This window comes from Manis pentadactyla, chromosome 4 (assembly GCF_030020395.1).
Source record: "Manis pentadactyla isolate mManPen7 chromosome 4, mManPen7.hap1, whole genome shotgun sequence".
NCBI lineage: Eukaryota > Metazoa > Chordata > Mammalia > Pholidota > Manidae > Manis > Manis pentadactyla.
This window is the reverse complement of record NC_080022.1, coordinates 190903360-190917935: the sequence shown is the minus strand read 5'-3', so window position 1 is coordinate 190917935 and position 14576 is coordinate 190903360. Positions and strand designations below refer to the sequence as shown.

Sequence of the window (14576 nt, the reverse complement as noted above, 5' to 3'; positions counted from 1 at the left end):
CTGCTGATGCGGCCTAAGGCCCATGCAGAGCAGAAGCCTCAGCCCCTTGTGAGCGAATGGGGAAGATGCCGATGCCTCCCAGGGATGCCGTGAGGACTGATGGCAACTCCCATCCACCTGGCGCCCCCAGGGCCACTCTGCCTCCATCCACTACCTTGCACCTCCTCGAGGTTTCTACCCCCTTGCTACTCAGGAGCAACTAGAATATGTAGGAAATGCATGTCTTTTTAAAGGGGGCGCTTTTGCCATTTCCACCGTCACCCGGACAGGAGGCACCGTGATTGCGTCCTGAGACATCTTTTAATGGTTGTAATCACTTTCAAGCTACATAATCTCTCTAAATCTCAATGTCCTCACGTACAAAATGGGGATGGAGAGGTCCTTACAAGGGGTCTGAGTGAAGAGTAAATGAGATAGGGAATTTTTGTTTCTGTTAGTGGTGAGTCTGCGATGTTTCCCCAGGTCCCCTGCGCAGACAGGACCCACATCATCCCTCCTGGCATGAACGTGGCTGAGACAGCGGGCCTTGAGACACAGCAGCGGGGGCTGCAGGGTGACAGACGTGGCCTCCGGGACATGATGCGAACTCCTGCCGCAGCCCAGGATCCCCACAGCCAGACCTGGAAAATGTCAGAGAGAGAGACGGTCAGGGGTGGTCGCTCTCCGCTTCTCTCCGCCTCTCTCTGCCTTTCCTGGGCAGTGAGTCTTCCGCTATGGCCTCAGCATCTTCCTTGGGGTTTAGACCTTGGCACTCTAAGTTTTAACGAAGAATAGCCACATTTGGCTCTTTTTTACTCTTGTTCAAAGCCTTATATTTGCTCTCCGGATGAAAAATAGAAAGGTGTTATGTCAGTCTTGGGCTGAACATTAAATGAAAACTCAGACAGAATGGAGTGTCAGCAGCGGAGCAATGGGATTTATCCTTGGCTCTGGGTTTCAGGGTATAAGCTTCCAGGCCCCTGAGTCACTGGGGGGTGGGGTCCCTCCTGGCCCCTGAGTCACTGAGGGGTGGGGTCCCACCAGGAGCCAAAGGCACAGGCCATTTCTTTCTGGAAGCTTCTTAAAGGGCCTGTTTTATCACAAGGCTGCTGGGCTGTGTTCTCAAGCAGCCCTATGTTTTCTCTCCTCATGTGCTCATGGGAACACAGGGTGCAGGCCAGGACCAGAGGGAGTCAGGCTGCTCCTGGAGCACCAGAAGACCCTTGCATGCCTGAAGACCTTCTTTGCCCCTGGCCTGAAGCTCTGTCCCTAGCCATTGCCTCCAATAGGCCACTGCTGAAATGTCACCGTCAAGAAGCTCTCACAGGCCATGAGGCCTGAGGCCGGGGCCCCCTGCTGCAGGGCTTCTCCACAGGCAGCACAGAGGTGAGAGGTGGGCGTGTGCCGGCAGGCCAGCTCCACCGGTCAGCTTGTGCCACACGTGGGCAACACATCCTGCTTTACTGTCCTGCCAGGAAATACAGAACCAAACAAGACTCGAGTGTAGCCATAGCCTCATCCTTCTGGCTTGTCCCTTACATAAGTCCCTAAACCTGGGTGTTCATCTCCTATCAGGTTTTTTGTCCTAGCCCTGATTCTTTGTTCTTACTACAGTATGTTGACATTTTTGTGTATGCTTTCTTGTAGTAAGCTGTGTGGAACACGGCACAGAATGTAAATACCTCAAATATCTCAAGTGACACTCCCTGCTCCCCGTGTCAGTACTGGCTTCCTCTCTAAGGAGGGTATGAGTCTGCATCTTATGAAGGGCAGCACCAAGACAGGGCTCGGCGGCAGTCCTCTTATTACACCGTCTATCTGCTTCAGGACATTTCATGAGCTGTTGTATGAATTCTACACAGAGACCACCTCATCTATTACTCAAGACACCCCATGAAAAGGGCAGGTGAGAGAGTGTGGTGGGTGAGCCAGAGGGGTGCTCCAGCCTGGTCTTGAGAGACTGTGTCTTCTCTACCTGTCTCCCTCTCAGCCTCCCTCCTTTTTCTCCCCCCTCACTCATAGACTATTTTATAAACCAAATCGAACTAGCTCTATTTGGTTTTCCACCTTAATACATAGCCTTAAAATGAAACACCACACTGTCATCTAGAGGTCATGAGACACTCAGAGAAATTTCCTGATGCTATTTAACTCTGGGATGTCCTTAGGGAATGCTCTGAGGGGGGCTCCCTCCAACCCCCTCGGCTGGATGCTTCACTTCTGACTGTTGTGGTTTAAAATGCCAACCTACAGCTTGATTTCTTAGACCATGCTTATTCGCATGCTCTGTAAAATCTCATGACAACATAGTAAGAAAGGTCACTTAACAATGAGACAATTAACATATCTCCTCCCCAAGAATGAATTTTGGTGTAAAAAGAAGCAAAAATAGTGCCAGAAACAAATTACTGGCTTATAAACATGTTTATTAAATGCATCATACTTGGAGAAGCAGATGTGAGAATGACAAATGATAAATGTCAACAGCAGGCTGCTCAGTAGATTCCTTGGCTTGCTGCTGAAAATGAGAGGCTTCACTTGGTGGGAGCTGCCATGGAATTACAGGTTCCTGCTCTGCTGCTCCTCAGGGAGACATGATCAGATCCAGGAATTGTTTGGAGAAGTTTTCCTTTGGTGTTAATAGAACAGATAACTCTCTTTAACAGAAAACTTCTGTAAGTTCCAATATTTCTGTGAATTCACAATTTCCTTATGTCTTCAATTCCAGTTGTTTGTTACACTTCAATAAATAAGTAAAATTGATTAATAAATCTATCAAATGTAATTCAGGACTACCCCAATTCCTGTCTTTCCTCAATCCTTGCAAATAAAGGACTGTTGGTTCGAGATGGTTTAGAATAAGCAGAAAGGACACAATAAAAAAATGATAACCGGTTTTTGGCATTTTTAAGTCATATTTCTGCTACAGAAATTGGCATATCTTGCAATAAAGCTGTTGATGTGATCAGGAGAACTACAAATTCCACACTATAGAGACAAAGACTCCTCCTCATGCACAATTTCCTATTCACAGATCTGGTGTTCTTCTCATTTCCTGTTTAGAACAGTATTCTCTGGCCCTGTTGACAAGAATAAGTCATTGGAAGCTCTGGCAAACAATGCTGTGTGGGGTGTCCACTGGAGTCAGCAGCTCCCCTTTGAAAACTGCCATTGCTGTTGGAAGCTCCCAATTTTGCAGTCAGAAGGTCATATAGAACCAATTAAGTCAGAAGATCTCTGGGGAATCTCCTCTGAGGGCTGTTGCCCAACCGTGATTATTTGCCAACATGGCAGCTGACTCCCCAACTCCTGTGAAACTCGGGCTGAGAGTCGGCCTCCACCTTCTGGCAGCCTCCACCTCCCAGCAGCCTTCACTTCACCTCCTGGCAGCTCAGCTTTTTCCCTTGGCCGCCCGTGCTGGTCCAGCTCAAGCTGCATCTCCCCGAGTCTGATCCCAGCTCCACTCTGAGATGCCAGGAGAATGCCCTGCTGTGTGAAGAGGTTGTGGCTCTCAGTTCCTCCTCACCAGCAGGAAGGAAGCTGGAATAAGTACCACAAATGGCTGCTGTTGCTATGGCAACGAGCTGCTGCTCAGAAGAAAGTGGAGGAAAGTGCCTTTCATCTTTTGATTACCTTTCTGCACCTTCCCCTTCCTTTATCCATTATTAGGCCCCTAAGCAATCATCTCTCCTAACATCCATACATCTCCCCTAAGGCTTAAACATCTAAAGAGCCTTCATCCATTAATAAGCACCAATTCTTGAACCAAAAGAAAAAAATATCATATTATAATATCTATTGTAATTGTATGCACCGTTCAGCTGGGTGGAGAAAGTATTTTCATGTACAGGGCAGGAAATCATTCATTCATTCAGGCAATTAATAAATATTCACCAGTAACTACGAGGCAAAATGCTAAGCCCTGGGGATTCAGAGATGATAAAACACCGTTTCTACCTTACCTTCTGGTGGAGATGCAGATATGACAATAAATGCCCATGATAAGGCATTTCTGGTGTCTGATAAAAGTCCACCTGGGCCTGTGGGGCTGTGAGCTGCTGGGGGCTCGGAGGGGCTGGGAAACGCTCACCAAGGAGGTGAGCTGTGAGGCAGACGCAGGCAGGCATGAGCACACATCACCCTGGAGGCCTCTTCAAGCCTCCCCCCGAGCTCATTGCTTGGTCTAACTTATTGGGTGGTGGGTCAATACCCAGGAAGCTCCAAGAGACTTTATGAGATACAGTGTAAATGATTCAGAGGAAGCCAGTGGTGTTTTATGTGAGTTTTGGAAGGTGGGGATCAGTGTGATGGAAAAAGGGGAGGTGGAGACTGCAGATGGGGAGAAAACTAGAGACCAGAGTGTTACCAGAGATGGGTCCTTGGCCTCCTGTGAGGAAGAACTCAAGAAAAAAAGACAAAAAAGGCAGCTGAGCACTAGGAGTTCAGAGAAAGGAGAACATACAGACCTGTGAGGTGGTGAGGGCATATCAGAGGAAGTAGCACTGAGGAAACGATAAGGGCCTTTGTTATGTAAAGGGAGATGAACATTCACTAAGTGGGCTCAGGTTTCAGAGGGAACAGGTGAGGTCTTTTTGGGGTTTGGACTTGCTCTACCCTCACATCCAGGGGAGTTTTGGTTATATTTGGTTCATACTGGGACTGTCATGGTACAGGTAGGTGCAATTTAATCGTTAATGAGGGCATGATTTTGGGGTGAGGTTTAGGTCAACTTCTCCATGTTGGAACCAGCCATTTTCAGCTGGTCTGTTATCTATACCCTCACTGCCCTTATCGCACAAGAACAGCTCACAAGGAAATGTGCAGAATGTAAGCACTGGACAGACATCCCCTCCCCCTGCCTGCTTACGTGTGCTGTCTACCTACTCTAATGGGAGGAGTAGTGGGTGTAAGGTAATAAACCCCCTGGGAGTGTGGAAGGAAGCCCGAAATTGGGTGGGACAATGACAGGAAAAGACCCATCTGACTGTGATTATGGGCAACACATCTGATTAGTCTAGACTCTGCCACCACTATCTGGAGGTGGAGGATGAGTTGCAATCTTTTGAGGCCCATTTTCTCAGCTGTAAAATGGGAAATATAGATCTTCCATTGGTTGACTTCCATGGTCCTCTCTGAAAATTCCAATGTTGTAGTCCTAACCCTCAAATCCATAGAGTTAGAATCTCCAGAATGTGACCATATTTGGAGATAGGATCTCTAAAGAGATGATTAACTTTATATAAGCTCATTAGGATGGGCCTTAGGTAATGGAACTGGTGTCTTATAAGAGGGAAATGTGGACACAGGCATGGACAGAGGAAGCTGGTACGAACACACAGGGGGAAGATGGCATCTATAAGCCAAGGAAAGGGGCCTGGGGTGACGCCTCCCTCACAGCCCTCAGGAAGAGCCAACCATCACTGTCAACACCTTGACCTGGGCATTCGACCCCAGAACTGTGAAAGAACAAGCCTGTTGATTGAGCTGCCCAGTCTGTGGTACATGGTTACGGCAGCCCTAGGGAACTAGCCCACAGTGTCATTGTGAGGACTGAAGAGTTTACACAATGACCAAAGCATGTGATAATATTCAATGTGTGGTGGCTCATATTGTCAGTAACAATACAATTGGCTTTACTTTAAATAAAAACAAACCCCAACTTATTTGCATAATTGGATTTTAAGGCTATCAAGACTAATTTCTCTAGTTAACTCAATGTCAGAGGACCTTTTGTTTCCATTCTGATGCTGAAATCTTTTAAACATGACTCATCCCTCCTTATACTATTAAAACTGAACATTTTTTTGATTTACAGGCCCAAGTGCCTCTTTAATTCTAAGAGATTAAAACTGAATGTGTACTGCTTCAAAAAGGAAGTTTTGTTTGGGTTTTAATAAGTCAGTTGTCAATGTTTACTAATGATTTCCTTTTTTTTCCACAATGAAGTGTTGACAACTCCAGCTAACTTCAGAGTTCTAGACAATTGAACAAATCCAATGTGTCAACATTCTTTACTTTCCATGAACACATTAAGTGAAATAGAGTGTTACATAACTGCCCTACATTGTAAGGATTCAAACTTGTTACTGTAACTTTAATTACAATTAAAAAAATACAAATTACTATCATTTTCTCCATTTATTTTGGACCAGCTGCCTCTGAACAATTAACAAACAGATCATATAAATGTAATTAGTTACAAAAAATACCAGGCTCCAAACAGAAAACAGAATAAATTGAATTCTGTTTACAATCATCCAGACTATGCTTCTCAATTGTATTTATGAGAGCTGGCACCAAACAGTAAGCTGTACTTTACCATTGCCCTGATCTGACATTTCTAATTAACTTCTAAGAGTGAAATTTATTTAGCTTCTTTCTCTCCCTTTTGAAGAAGGTTATAAAACACAGAACAAATGATCTATCTCCCTTGGTAGATGACCCTTACTGGTGTGTGGATTAAAATGCCATTCATCCCAAAATAATCGAACAGATCATGGAAATACACAGAACTCCCAACAGAAAGGACCCAAGAAGGACAACACCAAGACACAAAATAATTAAAATGGCAAAGATAAAGGACAAGAAAAGAGTTTTAAAGGCAGCTAGAGAGAAAAAGGTCACCTATAAAGGAAAACCCATCAGGCTATCATCAGACTTCTCGACAGAAACCTTACAGGCCAGAAGAGAATGGCATGATATATTTAATGCAATGAAACAGAAGGGCCTTGAACCAAGGATACTGTATCCAGCACGATTATCATTTAAATATGATGGAGGGATTAAACAATTCAGAGACAAGCAAAAGTTGAGGGAATTTGCCTCCCACAAACCACCTCTACAGGGCATCTTACAGGGACTGCTCTAGATGGGAGCACTCCTAAAAAGAGCACAGAACAAAACACCCAACATATGAAGAATGGAGGAGGAGGAATAAGAAGGGAGAGAAGAAAAGAATCCCCAGACAGTGTATACAACAGCTCAATAAGCGAGCTAAGTTAGGCAGTAAGATACTAAAGAGGCTAACCTTGAACCTTTGGTGACCACGAATCTAAAGCCTGGAATGGCAATAAGTACATATCTTTCAATAGTCACCCTAAATGTAAATGGACTGAATGCAACAATCAAAAGACACAGAGTAATAGAATGGATAAAAAAGCAAGACCCATCTATATGCTGCTTACAAGAAACTCACCTCAAACCCAAAGACATGCACAGACTAAAAGTCAAGGGATGGAAAAACATATTTCAGGCAAACAACAGAGAGAAGAAAGCAGGGATTGCAGTACTAATATCAGACAAAATAGACTTCAAAACAAAGAAAGTAACAAGAGATAAAGAAGGACACTACATAATGATAAAGGGCTCAGTCCAACAAGAGGATATAAGCATTCTAAATATATATGCACACAACACAGGAGCACCAGAATATGTGAAACAAATACTAACAGAACTAAAGGGTGAAATAAACTGCAATGCATTCATTTTAGGAGACTTCAACATGCCACTCACCCCAAAGGATAGATCTACAGGGCAGAAAATAAGTAAGGACATGGAGGCACTGAACAACACAATATAACAGATGGACCTAATAGACATCTATAGAAATCTACATCCAAAAGCAACAGGATATACATTCTTCTCAAGTGCACATGGAACATTCTCCAGAATAGACCACATACTAGCCCACAAAAAGAGCCTCAGTAAATTCCAAAATATTGAAATTCTACCAACCTACTTTTTAGACCACAAAGGTATAAAACTAGAAATAAATTCTACAAAGAAAACAAAAGGGCTCACAAACATATGGAGGCTGAACAACATGCTCCTAAATAATCAATGGATCAATGAACAAATTGAAATAGAGAACAAGGAATATATGGAAAAAAATGACAACAGCAACACAAAGCCCTAACCTCTGTGAAATGCAGCAAAAGCAGTCTTAGGAAAGTATATAGTGATCCAGGCACACTTGAAGAAGGAAGAACAATCCCAAATGAATAGTCTAACATCACAATTATCAAAACTGGAAAAAGAAGAACAAATGAGGCCTAAAGTCAGCAGAAAGAGGGACATAATAAAGATCAGAGAAGAAATAAACAAAATTGAGAAGAATAAAAAAAGAGCAAAAATCAATGAAACCAAGAGCTGGTTCTTTGAGAAAATAAACAAAATAGATAAGCCTCTAGCCAAACTTATTAAGAGAAAAAGAGAATCAACACAAATCAACAGAATCAGAAATGAGAACAGAAAAATCATGACAGACTCCACAGAAATACAAAGAATTTTTAAAGACTACTATGAAAACCTATATGCCAACAAGCTGGAAAACCTAGAAGAAATGGACAACTTCCTAGAAAAATACAACCTTCAAAGACTGACCAAGGAAGAAACACAAAAGTTAAACAAACCAATTACGAGCAAAGAAATTGAAACAGTAATCAAAAAAACTACCCAAGAACAAAACCCCCGGGACAGACAGATTTACCTCGGAATTATATCAGACACACAGAGAAGACATAATGCCAATTCTCCGTAATGTTTTCCAAAAAATAGAACAGCAGGGAATACTCCCAAACTCATTCTATGAAGCCAACATCACCCTGATACCAAAACCAGACAAAGACCCAAACAAAAAAAAAATTACAGACCAATATCCCTGATGAATGTAGATGCAAAAATACTCAATAAAATATTTGCAAACAGAATTCAAAAATATATCAAAAGGATCATACACCATGACCAAGTGGGATTCATCCCAGGGATGCAAGGATGGTACAACATTCAAAAATCCATCAACATCATCCACCACATCAACAAAAAGAAAGACAAAAACCACATGATCATCTCCATAGATGTTGAAAAAGCATTTGACAAAATTAAACATCCATTCATGATAAAAACTCTCAGCAATATGGGTATAGAGGGCAAGTACCTCAACATAATAAAGGCCATATATGATAAACCCACAGCCAACATTACACTGAAGAGCAAGAAGCTGAAAGCTTTTCCTCTGAGATCGGGAACAAGACAGGGATGCCCACTCTCCCCACTGTTATTTAACATAGTACTGGAGGTCCTAGCCATGGCAATCAGACAAAACAAAGAAATACAAGGAATCCAGATTGGTAAAGAAGAAGTTAAACTGTCGCTATTTGCAGATGACATGATATTGTACATAAAAAACCCTAAAGACTCCACTCCAAAACTACTAGAACTGATATCAGAATACAGAAAAGTTGCAGGATACAAAATTAACACACAGAAATCTGTGACTTTCCTATACACTAACAATGAACCAATAGAAAGAGAAATCAGGAAAACAACTCCATTCACAATTGCATCATAAAGAATAAAATACCTATGATTAAATCTAACCAAAGAAGTGAAAGGCATATACCCTGAAAACTACAAGTCACTCTTAAGAGAAATTAAAGAGGACACTAACAAATGGAAACTCATCCCATGCTTGTGGCTAGGAAGAATTAATATCATCAAAATGGCCATCCTGCCCAAAGCAATATAGAGATTTGATGCAATCCCTATCAAATTACTAGCAACATTCTTCAACTAACTGGAACAAATCATTCAAAAATTCAAATGGAAACACCAAAGACCCCTAATAGCCAAAGCAATCCTGAGAAAGAAGAATAAAGTAGGGGGGATCACACTCCCCAACTTCAAGCTCTACTACAAAGCCATAGTAATCAAGACAATTTGGTACTGGTACAAGAACAGAGCCACAGACCAGTTGAACAGATTAGAGACTCCAGAAATTAACCCAAACATATATGGTAAATTAATATTTGATAAAGGGCCATGGATATACAATGGTGAAACGACAGTCTCTTCAACAGATGGTGCTGGCAAAACTGGAAAGCTACATGTAGGAGAATGAAACTGGACCATTGTATTTCCCCATACACAAAAGTAAATTCAAAATGGATCAAAGACCTGAATGTAAGTCATGAAACCATAAAACTCTTAGAAAAAAACAGAGGCAAAAACCTCTTAGACATAAACATGAGTGACCTCTTCTTGAACATATCTCCCCGGGAAAGGAAAACAACAGCAAAAATCAACAAGTGGGACTATATAAAGCTGAAAAGCTTCTGTACAGCAAAAGACACCATCAATAGAACAAAAAGGTACCGTACAGTATGGGAGAATATATTTGTAAATGACAGATCTGATAAAGGCTTGACATCCAAAATATATAAAGAGCTCACCCACCTCAACAAACAAAAAACAAATAACCCAATTAAAAAATGGGCAGAGGAACTGAACAGACAGTTCTCCAAAAAAGAAATACAGATGGCCAACAGACACATGAAAAGATGCTCCACATCGCTAATTATCAGAGAAATGTAAATTAAAACCACAATGAGTTATCACCTCACATCAGTAAGGATGGCTACCATCCAAAAGACAAACAACAACAAATGTTGGTGAGGTTGTGGAGAAAGGGGAACCCTCCTACACTGCTGGTGGGAATGTAAATTAGTTCAGCCATTGTGGAAAGCAGTATGGAGGTTCCTCAAAACGCTCAAAATAGACCTACCATTTGACCCAGGAATTCCACTCCTAGGAATTTACCCTAAGAATGCAGCACTCAAGTTTGAAAAAGACAGATGCACCCCTATGTTTATCATAGCACTATTTACAATAGCCAAGAATTGGAAGCAACCTAAGCATCCATATGTAGATGAATGGATAAAGAAGATGTGGTACATATACACAATGGAATATTATTCAGCCATAAGAAGAAAACAAATCCTACCATTTGCAACAACATGGATGGAGCTAGAGGGTATTATGCTCAGTGAAATAAGCCAAGCGGAGAAAGAGAAATACCAAATGATTTCACTCATCTGTGGAGTATAAGAACAAAGGAAAAACTGAAGGAAAAAAACAGCAGCAGAATCACAGAACCCAAGAATGGACTAACAGGTACCAAAGGGAAAGTGACTGGGGAGGATGGGTGGGTAGTGGGGGGAGAAGAAAGGGGATATTATGATTAGCATGCATAATGGGGGGTGGGAGAAAGGGGAGGGCTGTACAACACAGAGAAGGCAAGTAGTGATTATATAACATTTTGCTATGCTGATGGACAGTGACTGTAAGGGGGTTTGTGGGGGGGACCTGGTATAGGGGAGAGCCTAGTAAACATAATGTTTTTCATGTAATTGTAGATTAATGATAAAAAAAATAAAGAAAAGGGGGATTACTCCCTGATAGGATAAAACTAACTGCAAATCACCAATTAATGCATGCTTTGAATATCCTTAATTTTGATCATTTAAAGGGTGTCAGATGATCAGCTATGGAAGTACATTTTTATGATAATATTCCTTTTTCTTAAAAAAAAGAAAAAAAGGCAGTTCCTGGGTGATGATCTCCAATAGGTTCTTCATAATGGTATAAAGGGCATATCAAAGTGTGGGCAGGGGGTTTGTTTGTGTTTATACAGAGGATCAAAGCCTAACTTGGCTACCCATAAAATGAATTAAGATACGATATGAAGAAGAACTTCCAACATCAACATTCTCTGGAAGAGTCATTCCAGAAGATGATCATCAAAAAACTTCAACAAAGATCCTGGCCCTGTTGCAGTTGTAGCTGCATTCATCCGACTGGTTCCTGGACTTGCCATTGGAATGAAGAAGGATATATCTAAGCTGGCCTGTGCATACAGTAAAACAACAAATTTGACTGGATCTATACTGTTGGAACTCAACCAAGAATTAGGAGAAGTGCAAGTTGCAGCACTCCAAAATCGTGCGACTATAGACTATCTACTGTTAAAAGAACATATGAGATGTGAACAGTTCCCAGGAATGTGTTGTTTTAATTTATCCGATTTTTCTCAAACTATTCAAATTCAGTTAGACAATATCCATCATATCATTGATAAGTTTTCACAAATGCCTAGGGTGCCTAACTGGTTTTTTTGGTTTCACTGGATATGGCTGGTAATTGTAGGTCTGCTTTTGTTAGGTAGCTGTATTCCTATTATGTTAATGTGTGTACACAATTTAATTAGTAGTTTAAAACCTATACATGCATATGTTACTCTACAAGACGATATGACAAAAAAATAATCAATCTTCCCATGTTTCCTTCTATCTGCTACTTCTATACCTTTTCTTCTTCCTTCCTAATTACAACCCTTTAGTAGAATTCGTGCCTCATATCGAAATTACCGAGTATCATAATTCTTCCAAGTGGTAAAGATATCTCAAGACAAATGCTGGGCAGAGAAGCCACAGGGCATAAATATGCAAAGAAGTAAAAAGCTAACCTTTTCAAAGAATATTTCTTCTCTCTCAGTTACCAAATTTACATTTCCCTGTATGGCCCCGGAAGATGACTGGTTAGCCAGAGATGGGTAAGATTCCTCAAGGGAGGAACAACCTAGACAGGCACAGTCTCAGGGGGGCCATCAGGTGAATAATTGGGGATCAACAGAGGTGAGGCTTAGAACCACACACACACCCTGTTTTGAGAGAAATCTTCTGCATCCATGGATGTTTTGTTGCCCTTGTCTAGCTTGAATTAATACTTAGTCTATAGGCACACACCTGATCATCTACATTTGCCCTCTTACAGCACTAAATTATGTTTTCTACCTTTATCTTGCATATACCTAACACTTCAGCATTTTATTAATAATAATAATAATAAGGGAGAAATGTGGGATTCACATTAAATCAAGTATAAAAATCAAACGAATAATCATATTTGACCTGATTGTTTATAGTTCATGATGTGTGATCAAAACCGAAAGTTTCTGTGATATGACTGCCCTTGCACTGTTCACCATGTAAGAACTTATTCACTGTGTAAGAACTTGTTCACCATGTAAGAACTTGTTCGTTATGCTTCAGAAGATTGGAGACTGTTGAGAATTAGGCTTGGGGTTGATTAATGATTGTGCATTGAGTCCCCTATACAGAATTTTATTGTTGTTAACAACCATTTGATCAATAAATATGAGAGATGCACTCTCAAAAAAATAATAATAAATAAAAAATAAATAAAATAAAAAAATATATATTTTACAATTTTAAAAAAAGTCTCACGTTAACATCCAAGAATTACATCACCAGTATTCAGACAACTGCTTTGAAAAACTATGCCCCAAAAATGCCACCATGCAATTTTACACAATAGCTCTATTCATAAAGGCTGAAAACTTAAAGAAATCAGGATGTGTTTCAGAAGATGAATGCTTTGGCAAATTGGGGTACATCCACTACATTTCACTATGACTTGTACAGTGAACTGTACAGTGATTTGCCCAGTGAAGCTGGTGCCTTGATCACTGGAGGTTACAGGTCTACCCCACGTGAGAAATGGTTTCCAACAGCTTCGTTGGGATTATGAAGGTATCGGCCTTGGGCCAGCAGAAAGCTTTGTTCTTCCCTGTGGGGTTGGAACGCATCGCCCTCCCAGTACACAACATGGATGCATTCGCCAACCTGGAAGTTCTCCAAAATCCATATTTTGAGACACTGGTATGAGGTATTATTAACTCCATTTTTATCCCCTCCACTTTCTCTGGAGAATGGAGGGGTGAGACTGAAAATCTCAAGCTTCTAATCATGGCTTGGGCTTTCTGCCTGTCAGACACCCCCAGCAGAACCCACCCAGAACCACCTACTTAGAACAAAAGATGACACTATTACTCAGGAAATCCCCAGAGCTTTAGGAGCCCAGTGTCAGGATTGAGGCACAGACCAACATACGTTTTTTCTACTGTACTTCCATGTTCATGGTAGCACATCCCAGGGAGAGGGTTGGGAAGTTGTGTTTCCACTATCCCAGGAGGAGGAGGATTTAAAACAGAAACTAAATTGAGTTATACAAAAAATACAACGTATAACGTGTGACCACAAGATGTACAGACTGAGATTCCAACTGAAAGGCCAATTTAGCTATAGTGACAAGTATCAGCTTCCACGGCTATTTGAGGGTCTGACAGGCTGTGTCTCTAACTGTCTGTTTGCAGCTCTGGGTGGGGAGTGAAGGCCCCTCCCCCAGGATGATGGAAAGAGCCTTGTGCTCAGAGGAGAAGCCTGTCTTTTTTAAAATTACACATTAAATAATGTGATCATTAATAAAATACTAAGAATAGACTTAAGGTGCAAATGTTGTATATTGAAAATTATAAAACATTGATAATTTTAAAACTAAGAAAGATTTAATACATGTAAAGTCTACTCATGTTGATGGAAATACTTAAATACTGTTAAGGTGGCAATGACACAAATGCAACCTACAGAGTCAACGTGATTTCTTTGAAAATTCACAGGCTTTAATGTACCAGCTGATCCTGACACGTGGAATTTCAAGGGAACCCAAAGAGCCCTTGAAAACAATCTTGACAAAGAAAATCAAAGCTGAATGCTCATGGCCCCCAATATCTAATCTTAGTACAAAGTAACAGTAAATAAAACACTGTGACACTGGCATAAACATACACAGCTGGCCCATGGACAGCAGGGGTGTGAACTGCCCAGGTCCACTTGAGGGGATTTTTTTCCACAAATATATAGAAAAAATGTTTAAAGGCTTAAGATGATTTGAAACATTTG

At 41.2% G+C, this 14576-nt stretch overlaps 1 protein-coding gene across 1 annotated transcript in view; it reads right to left on the bottom strand.

The window, feature by feature from the left end:
• Positions 1 to 281: 281 nt before the first annotated feature.
• The window catches only part of LOC130683633 (actin-binding LIM protein 3-like), a 127894-nt gene continuing 113599 nt past the window's right edge, over positions 282 to 14576 (bottom strand). The window contains exon 3 of the transcript XR_008997530.1: positions 282 to 620. The gene's annotated coding sequence lies outside the window, so the exon portion shown is untranslated. The remainder of the gene's footprint in view (positions 621 to 14576) is intronic.